Source organism: Staurois parvus, unplaced genomic scaffold (assembly GCF_062004578.1).
Source record: "Staurois parvus isolate SC_StPar_1 unplaced genomic scaffold, SC_StPar_1.0 ptg000059l, whole genome shotgun sequence".
Classification (NCBI taxonomy): Eukaryota; Metazoa; Chordata; class Amphibia; order Anura; family Ranidae; genus Staurois; species Staurois parvus.
The window spans coordinates 5,566,179-5,579,767 of NW_028317855.1; the positions used below are offsets into that span (position 1 = coordinate 5,566,179).

The window sequence follows — 13,589 nt, forward strand, 5'->3', positions numbered from 1 at the left end:
TGGATGGAAATTCGACTGGTCCCTGCTTAGCCAGATGAATTTCGATTTATGTATTGTCGGCTTAAGACACGTGTAGAAGAAAATATTTATAATAATAAGAAAGGGTGTACTACTCAACTGTCTCATTTCCACAATAAGTACAATAGCAACCCAATAGGATCACAATTCTAGTGAATAGCAAAAGCAGTCAAACATTGAAGGGGGACTAATCTAATTAAGTAAGAAAGAGACTAAATGGATACAGTATCCGAAAGAAAGTGTCTCAGGGGAATGGATTTGCACATCAATTGTTTTATCAGCAAAGTTTAACCTAGTGGGAATGTTAGATCTATCTATTCAGTAAAGAACTGAAAGGGTTTAAATTACCTTTTCATGTTTTTTTTTTATAATGCCACACAGTATGTAGTTATGGTTGGATTCAGACAATGTTGTGTTTTAGCTTAAAAGGAGTTTAGTAGAATGTAGTTATACTTTGTAGGTAGGATTGGAGTTTTTGGTTTTATTAGAATTTCTATTTCTATATGTTTGGGTATTCAGCTAAAGGTGAAGTCAGAATGTAATTATTATTCTGTGAATATATTGTGGATTTTGTGAGAGTTAGTGAATGTAATGGGGGAAGATTAGTCTTGATCTTGGATTTTCATTAAGAGTGGGGTTGTTTAAGCTGTAATGGTTACAGTGAATGTTATATTTGTTGAAGTATTATTAGTATTTTAATGTATATTTTAATTTATATGATGTTTTTTAGGCAATGTGATGGGGTGGAGCAGTAAAGGAATGGTTGACAGAAGACTTTTGGAGCACTTTACGTTTTTGAGCACTATCAGCATTTTGATGTGAAATGTATTCAGTGTAATGTTTTGTTATCATGCATTTGAAATTCAGAACACTGAATAATTGGGAAGGGGTAATATTGTGGGTATTTGGTATGTTTCTAGATATTTAGTAACCCTGTATGTGGCTGGGTCTGTTTTTACTTTTTTTTTCTTTATCTTGATGGGTAAAGATAGTTTCAGATAAATATTTGTTTTCTAGTATAATAAAGATTTTTTGATTAAAATAATTTTGAAATTTTTTCCCTAATGAATTATTTATACAATTTTTTTTTTTTTTAGCTTTAGCTATCAATAATCCTTTTTCTCTTAGGCCTCATTCACACAGGACATACTATGCCGTATGCCCATGCAGGACCGTGTTTAGACAAATGGGGATGCACATGTGTTCTGTGTAGATAGATACATTCATGTCATGTGGTCCAATATGACATCCATAAGGATGCTGGTGCATGTCCCTGAATACACAAAGGGTGAGTTCGGGGACATGTACCTGCATCCACAGGAATGCCATATTGGGACACAGCAGCTGCGTCTGTGCAGCTGAACAATTACACTTGAGCATCCCCGTCCGGGTAAACACAGCCCTGCATGGGCATACAGTATAGTATCTGTGTGAACGAGGCCTTAAGGTCACATAATTATTTTTGAATGGTAGGACTGCACAGTAACAGATTAATATTTGTAATAATTTAGGTAGACAAAAGAAAATTTGTACTTTTCATAGTAAATTAGTAAGAGGAGGGAGGGCTCAGCATTATAAACGTTCACTATTGTTAAAAGAGATTTGAATCCTGGGATTGAAGCTGCTCTCTGTAGATATTTTTTACTACATATTTGAGAGCTTATTTGGATCAGTACAGAAAAGCTGGGATGATAAGTATTGTGCTTTTATTCAATCAGTAAGCCAAAAATGTACACACAGGTGGCGCTTTACATTGCTTTGATGGGCTGACTCGGAGGCCTTTTTTCACATATGCAGCACTTTGCTTGTAAAATGCTTCGCCTTCTCTTGGTGTAATGGTCTTGTTTATAGCACATCATGTTGTTAACAGAGCAGCCCAAGGCAACAAAACAGCATGTTATATTATAAAAGGAAAATGCTTAACTGCTATGCCATGGCAGAGTGACAGTATTAGGCCTGGTGGGCACGTAAATTGAATGTCTCTCAGCTTTCCTATAGAAATGTCTTGCCATGGGCTAGGATGCAGGGCTTAGCAGGCTGTGGTTCGGCTGCAGGTGAGTCCTCAGTGTGATGACGGCACATTTTCTCCTCCACAAGGGGAATCCTGCAGCGACTGGAGCCAGTGACGTACAAGGAGCTGCCACAAAGGCGCACGCCGAGCACAGCTCTATAGTGAGGAGGAGAAGCTGCCCTGGCCACCACAGTGAGAAACAACTCTTTTGTTTTACACATGAACATGTATGTGTCGATCATTTCAAATTTCCGTGTTTGAGTGGAAGGCTGTCCCCTATATTGAGCATTTTGTTTGGCTATACCGTTGTAAAAGCACAGCTTCTGAGAGGACAAAATGGGAAATGCTAAATTTAGAATGCTGCCAGAGGGCAGAATGCATAAAATCACTGGGAATCCATTAGCCCAGGCATCGTTGGTGAAAGATGGCTAACAGAAAAGAGCGAGGTAGCAAGCAAATAAGGAGCCTTTTGTTATCTGATGCATAGAGGTGATGGAAGGGATTTGTTCCTGTGCTGACAGGCTGCGATGCTATTTCTGTGATGGGGTGAAGTGAGCGTGGGTGCGAACAGTGTGTTTCTATAGTGAATCAATTAGAACAGCAGTCAAGCGCAGGAGCTGCCATGAGCAAATTCCTTTTGGCATTTTCTTTCTATTCCCTTCACCTTATTTGTCTTGTAAGGCGCGCTTCTTTCTAGCAGGCTCACTCGTGGGTGTCATTGGTGATCTGCCTGTCCACAATGTTCCCCGCCGGTAAGTTGTGCCTATGAACAGTACCAATTCTTCCATGGATTCGGAATCTGGGCTGGAGCAATCGGATACTCCCCTTGCTTTGTAGCAGGATGAAGTGACAGATGGACTTCTCCTATCTCTAGCACAATAATCTACACCATGAAAGAACGGGATCTCAAGAATAGGCTTGAGACGCTGCATTAGCAAAGATTTTCTTTCAAATCCCCTGCTTTATGAGCATATCATAAACAGGCTGAATGATATTTAGGATTTTCTGCTGCTTCCATCGGCGTAATATGTAACGTATCGTGCAAAGGATAATTAGCTGCTGTATTGATTGCAGCCTGTGCCGTAATTGTGTCAACACGCTTAATATTTCATATCTAGGTCACTGTGCAGTCGCTTCAGTTTCAGTCTAACGCACTTCCTAATTCTTCTATGTATTTGCAGTTCATTTTCCGTGGGTGGTATGTCAGTGTTGATAGAAGAGCCAGAAAGAAGGATACAAGGATTGCTTGAAAAGGATTACTTCGCTCTGGAGTACAGCCATCCAAGTCTGTATTCTATAATACAGACACAAAGAACTGGTGAGTCGCAGCAGTGACAGCAGTGTGATCATAATGACTTGTTATATCCAGAAGCTTAAGCATTGCTTGTTATATTTACCTACTAGCTCATGTCTTCTGAAGGGATTTCCCTTGCAAGCTCGTAAATGGCCTTATTTGTAGGCTGATGATTTGTATGAACTCTACATGCATATTTAGTGGGAATCAGACGATGGAAATTAATTCGGCCATCTACCCACTCCATAGAGGTACAGTTTGGTACAATAAACAGCCAGGTTGATTGCATTAAGGGACCATTTTCAATTTAAAGCCAAACATGCATGGTGAAGAAAACGTGTAGCAAACATATATGGTGAAGAAAATGTGTAGCAAACATATTTACATCATTATTAGGCTTTTTTAGTATATTTACAGTAACTCATAGCAATTGAAGGTAAATTATCATGCAGGAATTTGACTTGCTATACACAATTACTACAATTTGCACTTGCTACTGTCGTTTGTCTACCTGGCAGATATTCACATGAAGAACAAAAAAATCTGGGACTTGGTCACCTTGTGTGTCAGTCTCCTGGGTGCCTAATTCTTTGTACAGAAATTTCTGGAACTACATGCATGAAAAAGCAATGTGCTCCTATCTGTGGGTTTGAGGCACTGCTGTGATTTTTTTTTTGTGTATAAAAAGGAGCATAGATCACTGGAGCAAGCATTGATTTCCTGCCCATGGCAACTGACGAGGTTTCTCTTTCCAATGATTCAAGGAAATTCATTGCTATGGGTAACTATAGTACATGAAGATGATGAGTCAGTGTAAAGCATGTATATATTATAGAGCTGTGCAAAACAATTTCATTTTCAAACCATGCATGATAAAAAGAGGTGAGTCTGAATGCAGGTGATGTTGATTTTTTTCCATAGGTATTCTAAAAAAAAAATGTCAGTTTTTTCCCAGTTACACAGTTGGTTACATCTAGGTCTCCATATACTGCACTTGTGTATCTGTAGGTTGCTTTCACTTTCCCTTTTAGAAGCTGATTAAAAAATGACTGAAGTGCAGTGACTGATGAATGATCCAACATGGTACATTAACAAAACAAATTGATTAAGATGATGGAAAAATGTAACTGACAGCACAATGTCAAAGTGTGCCAAAACCCAAGAGCAACCATTTAATATAGTGTATTGCAGCTAACCAGTCCTTAGATGTGGTGGCTGCATAAACTGGCCATAGGCGAATCGAAATTTGGCTGGTTCAACAGGATATTTTGATCCATCTATGCAAAATTGTGATCCATCTATGGGCAGAATGGTTGTACTAAAATTGATCAAGTTCAGTACAACCAACTTGTTTTTTTTTTCCATTCGATCACTGCCACTGGCTTAAGCCTCCAGCAGTGATTATTGTATTCTGACAAATACAGAGTAACCTCCCACTGTCAGAATACCATAGCGCAGTGAGAGAGATCCCTCCATCAACACTGACTGTGTTGATGGGGGAATTGAGCAATTTTCTTTCCTTCAGTCTGTTGTTGATTGGCAGCCTCCATCTTCTTTATCAGGCTTTTTTTCCCATTATTTTCACATGGTGATCCTATCAGTGCCACACTTCCAGAAGTCCATTCATCTAGCTCAGGTTCACTGCAGTGCACTTAAAGCACGCATTAAATAAATGGAATGCCTTAAAGTTGAACTCCAGGCAGATATAAAAACACAAATGAATGCAGTTCTGAAGTATTTGATATATTGGTAAATGCATGTTATTAATTAAAGTATTGCAAATACCTGAATTTGACCTGATTTGCAATCCATATACAGGAGGGCTGGGGTGTTAGAGGAAGAAGCAAAACAAGGAGCCAATCACTTCATGTGCTGACAAGAAGCATGCTGATAGGAGGAGGGAGCAGAGGCATAGAGAGGAGCTCAGCACTGTGCTGCTTCTCCTTTCACTTTCCAGTCACAGGCTTGGTCCAGGATGACCTGGGCTCAGAAGAAGAGGCTTGAATGATGTTAGCCATCAGACTGAGGACATGTAGCAGCAGTGCTGGGGGGAAATCTTTGAAATGAGGCTGAATATTGCAGCATAATCTAGTTGCGTAATATTATCTTTTAATGGGTTGTTCATTTTCATCTTGTTAGTTTTGCTTTTGCTTTTTTATGTTAAGGCAGCTTGTTCATTTAAAATGCAATGCAACAGAGCTAAAATTGGATCCGCAGTATTTCTTTCCCTATCAGTAGCTTATAGGAAGCAGTAGAGTGCTGCTTATTCATTGTCCAGTGAGCAGGTAAGTAATACCAGTAAGGGACAATAGGGAACAGTGATGCAGTGCACATGGGTTTTGTGAAACAAAAAAATGGGGTTGGACAGTACTACACATCCATGTATCTAAAACAGTTCACATATGTAGTTTGACTTTGTGTTCAGCTGTTTCATTACTATGTACACCAAACTTGTTTTTAACAGTTGGAAGTATCAGTCCAGTTGGGGGACATTGCCCCTCACTACCATTCCTAATGATAGTTGGTTAGAGAGGTGGGAAGTTATGGGAAATTCCTCCAGTGGGGCTAGAGTTGGGCTTTAACTCAATGATATTACCCAACATTAGAAATTTCACCATTTTTCCTATAAAAACATAAATCTTTGTCAAAGAAAAGTACACCTCCCCAACTAAGCGAAGGATGGCCTTTAACTATTTGCAATCCCAGAAGATAGATGTAGCCTGTCTGCAGGTTGGTGCCTAGAGGGAACTGCACCCTGTAACAAGAGTCTATACTTTTTTTCCCCTCCTCTCACCAACTGTATGCTTGAATAGATCATATTTGGGTACTTTCCTTCCGAAACTCAAGTTCTCCATTCTAAAAGGTGCCCTGGGTGGACCACAACCCATTAGTGATCTCCTGTTGTTCTTTATTGCAGAAACCTAAACCCTCCTCCTGGATCTATAATGTTCCTTACTCTTGCACCCCACAGTTCTTGAAAAGCTGTGTTCCCTTACCAGTGAATATTTTCAGCTAAGTACTCAATCAGCCTCATCCCCCACCACGCTGTGGGAAGCTTATAAAGCCATTGCATGGGGTCATTTGATACAAATAGTGAAGCAAAGATGCTGGGAGCGGGAATAACGCAAACAACAATTGGAACAGGAATATGCACTAGCCTCTGAAATCCACAAGCTTAACCTCTCACCAGCCACAAAGTCTCTATTAGACAAAGCCAGAATGGATTGTAATCCATCACTACTCCACACATAGCTACATATAATCAAAAGGTGAAGCCTCACACCTATGGTGTCTTCATGGGCAAAACTTTATTCAGCCTACAAGCAGAACATGGTCCCATCCAGAGTACCACCCCTCTAAATCTGTGGATTCTGAGAAATGTGGAACAGTTCTGCACTCAGAATATCTGGGCAGTTTATTATGTGAAACCCCTATGGCCTTGTGTATCACAACAGGGGCCACATCTATCTCAAAGATATTATTATTATGCACTGGGACTGCTAATTTTAAAGTGTATGTAAAGCAAACCTTTTATTTTATATTTTAAGAGAGTCGGTAAGGAATAAACCCCTGTCAAGTTTTTTTTGCTGCCCATGTTCTCACTGGGGAGATTTAAGCTTGTATTTGTACCACCAGGTTTAACATTCCTTTATAAGTCTACAGAAATGGAAACTTGTTTGAAGCAGGTCAAATGCACTTGTCAATGAATTCTAAATTATCTCAAACATCTCAAACTAATGCTGTCTATGCAAGTCAAAGCCCAAAGACACAAGTCCTTGCTCTTTGTATTTTTCAGGTGACTATTGCCAATGAGAAATGTGTGGAAAGCCAACATTTTGCAGTTGTTACCAAATAATAGATGAGGGTCAATCTACCAATGGGGACACTTGCTCTTGTGACAAATTTTACAGACTGGAATTTTGCTTAATTTGTAGAGACTCTCCTCTCACTTTGAGTTGTGTCTGTAGGACAGGATGTAAAGGGAAATCCCTCCATTGGGGCACAGATAGCAGAGGTTTTAACCACTTCCCACACAATTCTAAAATCTAAAAAGGTAGTTTTATCTTAAAGCCAGCCATACATGGGTTGAATTCCGAAAGAATTTACATTCGAATGTCGCACCATTAGGGGGGTCACAGAAATGGACGATTTTTATGTGACCATCGAATTTGAGTGATCAGGCATCTTGGAAATTTTTTGTTAAACGAACAAAGTTCAAATCAATGATGGGAGAATCGTGCAGGAAATTTAAATGAAAAAGAAATGAGCATGAGCTGTGATCTGGTAAGAAAAGAAAATTCTTGGCCACGAAAATTCTTTTCTATAGCAACATGAGGTGAAATTGAGATAGATATGCTTTGTTATTTTAAAAAAATCTAAGACAAAAAAAAACAGCAGCTAACAGAACAAAAAATTAAGAAAAGTGAAATGATGGTCTGTTCTTAGCTTATATTAATGTAAAAATAAAGCGGGTAAGAAAAATATAATAACAGTTATAGTCAAAAGCTTTATGACAGTTGCACCATCTGCTCTTCCTGCAGTTAAACTCATGTAATTACCATGGTGGAAGGCTGTTAAAGGCTGCATAAAGCAGATCTAAGCATTGGAGCTTGGTACTGATTTAAGTAAGGCTCAGCAGTTGCTGAAAAGCAATCTACCATACATCACTTTTCAGAGGGTGGTAGAGCAGCGGCTTTCTGGCATTCTGGAGGTGGTACTGCACATCTCCTGAATGCCTGTTTTTTCCGTCCCTTTTTTAAAGAATTTTTTTAACTTTTGACGTGTGTGCTGTGTTTTTACATGGAACTAGCACAGCACAACCTTAGTATTTGGCTTTTGGTTGTGTCACATCCCATTGACTTTCTTGGGTGAGTTTGACAGGTGGTGCTTGGGAAAGCTACGTGGGACACAGCATGTTTAGGTTCCCCACTTGCTGCCTTGTTTGGCCGTCTAGAGGCGGCTGGGGGTGTTAAAACACAGCTGAACTTCCATCTTTACCTTCTGTCTTAAAAAGGACTAAGATTGCTCCATTTCCTGAACTGGTGAAATGCTAACAATTCAGTCCTAGTTTAAAATGACAGTTTGAAATTGCACATAAGCATGGTTTCTAAAGCTTTGCATTTATTAAAGTGTACAGGTCAGTGGAGGAAGAGCGGTTTTTCCTAACTAATTTCATCACTATTTTGGGATGATGGAAAATCAGATATTTTAACATCTGTAAGGAAGGCAGATGCTTACATAAATTGCTTAACGTTCAACTCCAAGAAATAATGAGTCCACTAGCAGGGTTTTAAAACAAAAAAATCTGCTCTGGCCGCAATACTCAACTCCGCTCTGAAGCTGTTCACAATAAATCTTTTCCACTGCTAGATGTCCTCAGTCATTTACAGTAAGTCACATATTCAGGGTGAAAGAAACCACAACATCACTAGTTGGAAGTAATCTGAAAAAAAAAAGGTAGAGAAGGACACTGGAGGAATGACATGGGAGAGCCGGGATTTGGGCTGTAAAAATCTATTTAGCTAACTGGCAATTAATTGCGGTCTCCAAGGTTATATTTTCCTGAATATTGCCCAGGCCGTGGACAATACAGAAAAGGCAATGGAGCTTAATGGGAACCTGTGCCCAGAATATGCACAAAAGTATTTACATATTCTGAACAAGCAGTAAGATCAGAAAAACAAGCCCTAATGTAGCGACCACCTCTGTAGCTTTAAGCAGCATGGTTTTTTCTGTTACTTGTTATTACACCAAAACCTTGGCAGGCTTCCAGCCTTCAAATGTAAACTAACAGCAGGTGTTTCTAAGCTGTGAAGAACTGATAAAGCCCTGGTTCACACTTTAAAATTTCACTTGAAGTAGCACGATTTCAAAGCCGCTGGTCAGTGCGATTTCATTTGCAGCTTGCCTGATATCTGCGTGACTTCATGCACAGATGTCAATGCAAGTTGCACACGAAATTGCCAAAAATAGTGCAGGAACTATTTTTGAAATCTCGCTGCTTCAAATTGCACTGATTAAGACAGTGCCATAGAAATATATTCGATGTGACTTCAGGTGTGATTTGTAAATCGCATGTTGCACCTGAAGTAGCATCGGTGTGAACCAGGGCTTAGGCTGCTTCAACACTAATCTGTTTTTGTTCAGTTAAAAAAAAGCAGAAGAAAAGTGGAAGAAAAACAAATCCCATTAAATCCTATGAAATGCTTCACACTGGCCCACTGTGCTTCAGTTGCATTTTTAGAAGTCCAGCTTGCTGAATTTTTGGTGCATGTTTGTTCAGTTAAAAAGAAACACACCAAAAATGCAACCCTCCATTGAGATGAATGATAACCACATCAAAAATGCAGCACACCAGTGGGAAGTTCTTTTTCCAATGGGGAAAAAAGGCAATACAAATGCATCATAAACGCATGAAAAACACATACAAAAATGCAACGCCATGCATGAAAAATGCACATGCATTTTTAATGTGTTTTTCATACAGAGCAGTGTAAAAGTAGCCTAACCTGACTTTAGAGTCTAATAGTGGAGATGCATGTTTCAATAAATGACCATTTTCTTTTCTAATCTATCTGTCCCAATAGGGATAATTGATCTATAGTCAACAACCCATTTTATCAATTTGACACACATGGAGAAGTAGATTTTGATCGATAGTTGGAAGATGCAAGTGTAACAGGGCCACATATATTTTTTTTTCTGGGGGAGAGTTTCAGCTCACGGCTGAGCTGCATTTTTACTGCCCCCCCCCTTAGCTGTAATGACAGCAGACAGGGGTAAATGTTATACAGGCTGTTACACTCGGTAGTAGTGCCTATCAAATGTGACCCATTCACCATGCAGTTGTGGTGCGGGTTTTTAGGGGTTAAAAAGAGGTGGTGAAGCACATTAATTCCTCCTCAAAGATGCATAAACAGAATAAAAAAGAGCTAACACTTTGCCTGCTGTGAATTTGAACTTCATTAAAACAGTTGTAAACTACACAGCAATGGTCAACTGTTGAGAAAATAATAAAAAAAACTTTAATCAGACAGATGGAACACATAAGATATATGGAGTGTAGCCCCAGTGGGATGATAAAAAACAAAAACAAACAGATTTCCCCATCCACAAAAGCAAGTTGGATGGAGAAATACTCCTTAATCTGTTATTTTACTCAATACCATGCCATACATGGTTAGAAATTAAGCAGGGACCAGCCATATTTCGATCTATGTATGTGCAGGGAGATTGCACAGAAGTCAAACTACCGATCGACTACTGTACAACCGCCGTATCAGATTTTGCCTGCTTGATCAGTGCCGCAGGCTATAGCAGAAAAGTTGATCAGTGTATTCTGATTGGGGAATCTCTCTGCTGTCAGAATACAAAGGCTCAACAGGGAAGAATCCACCATCCACACACACTCAAATAAGGTCAGTTTTTTTTGTTCAGTCATTGACTCATCTATGGCCAGTTTAATAGCGGGACTACTCAGCCCTGATGGTTAAACAAAAATAAATGACTAAAGCCCAGTACACACTATAAGAATCAGATGAACGATCGTCCAGTTTTCCACGATTTCCCACAGCAGGTCAAAACTGATTAGGATACTAATTGTATGAAAATTCTCGTACGACAAAGTCTTTTTTGTTGTTGTTTATTGTTTTTTTATCATGCGCAGTCTTTCATATCCGTTTGTACTAAAATTGTACAAAATAAGTACACATTAAACAAAAATCATTAGTCCTGTTCTTGTATGAGAAAAATGTGTCCCTTTTGGAAATTTTCATTTGGAAAGTTTGAATCAGGTGTCAAAAGTTGTGTACACCCTATGCGAAAATTGAACAATTGTGCCTTGTACAGAATTTTTCTTCCAATTTTCTCATAGTGTGTACCCCACTTAATGTATGAGCTGCCTTACTAAACCTACCTTAAAGAAGAACTTCATTAAAATCAGAAACTGTTGAGACAATGAACACCTTGTTCAGGTCTATATACAGCATAATGTATAGAGTGCAGGGGTCAGGCGTAAGAAAAAAAAAACAACATATGGAGTGCAGCAGGTAGGATGAGCACCACATTCACATCAGAGTCCTCCCTTTCCCCCCTTTTATCTGGGTCTGTAAAGTCCCACCTTACATCAGTGTCCCCAGAGTTCCACCACCTTAAATTAGAGCCTGCAGAGTTCCACCTTATAGCAGAGTCTCCCCTTACATCAGAATTTGGCAGAGTGCCCCCTTACATCAGAATTTGGCAGAGTGCTCCCTTACATCAGAATTTGGCAGAGTGCCCCCTTACATCAGAATTTGGCAGAGTGCCCCCTTACATCAGAATTTGGCAGAGTGCCCCCTTACATCAGAATTTGGCAGAGTGCCCCCTTACATCAGAATTTGGCAGAGTGCCCCCTTACATCAGAATTTGGCAGAGTGCCCCTTACATCAGAATTTGGCAGAGTGCCCCCTTACATCAGAATTTGGCAGAGTGCCCCCTTACATCAGAATTTGGCAGAGTGCCCCCTTACATCAGAATTTGGCAGAGTGCCCCCTTACATCAGAATTTGGCAGAGTGCCCCCTTACATCAGAATTTGGCAGAGTGCCCCCTTACATCAGAATTTGGCAGAGTGCCCCCTTACATCAGAATTTGGCAGAGTGCCCCCTTACATCAGAATTTGGCAGAGTGCCCCCTTACATCAGAATTTGGCAGAGTGCCCCCTTACATCAGAATTTGGCAGAGTGCCCCCTTACATCAGAATTTGGCATAGTGCCCTCTTACATCGCAACCCAACAGAGTGCCCCCTTACATCGCAACCCAACAGAGTGCCCCCACTTACATCGCAACCCAACAGAGTGCCCCCTTACATCGCAATCCAGCAGAGTGCCCCCTTACATCGCAATCCAGCAGAGTGCCCCCTTACATCGCAATCCAGCAGAGTGCCCCCTTACATCGCAATCCAGCAGAGTGCCCCCTTACATTATTATTATTATTATACAGTATTTATATAGCGCTAAAAGGTTTTCTCAACGCTGTACATTATAGTGGGGGACAGAACATGAGACAATACAGTAACAAAACAAAACACGAGGGGGTCAAGAGTTCCCCCTTACGCCAGAATCCAGCAGAGTGCCCCCTTACGCCAGAATCCAGCAGAGTGCCCCCTTACGCCAGAATCCAGCAGAGTGCCCCCTTACGTCAGAATCCAGCAGAGTGCCCCCTTACACCAGAACACAGCAGAGTGCTCCTTACATCAGAATCCAGCAGAATGCCCCTTACACCAGAAACCAGCAAAGTGCCACCTTCACAATCCAGCAGAGTGCCCCTTTACACCAGAATCCAGCAGAGTGTCCCCTTACATCAGAATCCAGCAGAGTGTCCCCTTACATCAGAATCCAGCAGAGTGTCCCCTTACATCAGTATCTAGCAGAGTGTCCCGTTACATCAGAATCCAGCAGAGTGCCCCCTTACATTATTATTATACAGTATTTATATAGCGCTGTACATTATAGTGGGGGACAGAACATGAGACAATACAGTAACAAAACAAAACACGAGGGGGTCAAGGGCCCTGCTCTTTCGAGCTTACAATCTAGGAGGGTGGGGATAGCGGTACAGGAGGAAGTGGCTGTGGGGGATGGAATGGTAGGAGGAGTGGAGTAGATCGGCTGTTAGGTGAGGGCAGGGTAGTCTTCCCTGAAGAGATGGGTTTTCAGGGTGCGCCTAAAGGTGAGGCGGGTAGGTGACAGTCTGATGGATTGGAGTAGTGAGTTCCAGAGGATGGGGGAAGTTCTGGAGAAGTCCTGCAGTCGGGCGTGGGAGGTGGAGACCAGGGAGTAGAAAGTAGGAGGTCTTGTGAGGAGCGAAGATTACGGGTAGGGTGGTATTTGGGTATCAGGTCGGTGAGGTAGTTTGGGGCAGCGTTATGAATGGCTTTGTATGTCTGTGTTAGTAGTTTGAACTTAATGCGTTGGGCAATCGGGAGCCAGTGGAGAGAATGACAGAGGGGGGTGGCAGAAGCGGAGCGGTTGGTAAGGTGGATGAGTCTGGCCGCTGAGTTCAGCATAGACTGAAGCGGGGATAGTCTGTGATGAGGTAGGCCGGTGAGAAGGGAGTTGCAGTAGTCCAGACGTGAGATAATAAGGGAGTGAACGAGTTGTTTAGTAGTGTCTGGGGTTAGGAACGTACGTATTTTGGAGATGTTGCGGAGGTGGAGCCTGCATGAGTTTGCCAACGATTGGACATGGGGTTGGAAGGACAGGTTTGAGTCTAGAGTGACACCTAGGACT

The 13,589-nt window shown here is 41.0% G+C and overlaps 1 protein-coding gene and 1 pseudogene across 3 annotated transcripts in view; one reads left to right on the forward strand and one right to left on the reverse strand.

The window, feature by feature from the left end:
• Window positions 1-2,010: 2,010 nt before the first annotated feature.
• The window catches only part of LOC149469792 (uncharacterized), a 48,890-nt pseudogene continuing 37,311 nt past the window's right edge, over window positions 2,011-13,589 (reverse strand).
• The window catches only part of GNG4 (G protein subunit gamma 4), a 90,553-nt gene continuing 79,040 nt past the window's right edge, over window positions 2,077-13,589 (forward strand). Inside the window, exons 1-2 of one of the 3 annotated variants that reach the window (XM_089668584.1) lie at window positions 2,077-2,221; window positions 3,211-3,347. The gene's annotated coding sequence lies outside the window, so the exon portion shown is untranslated. Of the gene's footprint in view, window positions 2,222-2,369; window positions 2,476-2,583; window positions 2,782-3,210; window positions 3,348-13,589 lie in introns of those variants that run through there. The other 2 variants (XM_089668586.1, XM_089668583.1) reach the window with 2 other exon arrangements.